This window comes from Chrysochloris asiatica, unplaced genomic scaffold (assembly GCF_000296735.1).
Source record: "Chrysochloris asiatica unplaced genomic scaffold, ChrAsi1.0 scaffold00592, whole genome shotgun sequence".
Classification (NCBI taxonomy): Eukaryota; Metazoa; Chordata; class Mammalia; order Afrosoricida; family Chrysochloridae; genus Chrysochloris; species Chrysochloris asiatica.
In genome coordinates, this window is record NW_006409110.1 from 117,224 (window position 1) to 117,669 (window position 446).

Sequence of the window (446 nt, forward strand, 5' to 3'; positions counted from 1 at the left end):
CAAAGAGATGGAAAGGACAATTACTAATTTTATATGGAAAGGAAAGATACCCAGGATAAGCAAAGCACTGCTTAAAAGGAAGAACAAGGTTGGAGAGCTCTCATTCCCTGGTTTCAAACTTTACTACATGGCTATGGTAAAACAGCCTGGTACTGGTACAATGGAAGATACATTGATCAATGGGACAGAATTGAGAATCCAGATAGTAACCCAGTCACATAAAGCCAAATGATTTTCGACAAAATGCTTAGGTACATTGCGTTGGGAAGAGACAGTCACTTTAACAAATGGTGCTGGTAGAACTAGAAAGCAATATGTAAAAGACTGAAACAAGACCTATGCCTCACGCCCTATGCAAAAATGAACTCAACATGGATTAAAGATCTAAATGTGAATCCCAAAATTATGAAGATCATCAATGAAAAAAATAGGGACAAATGTGAGGG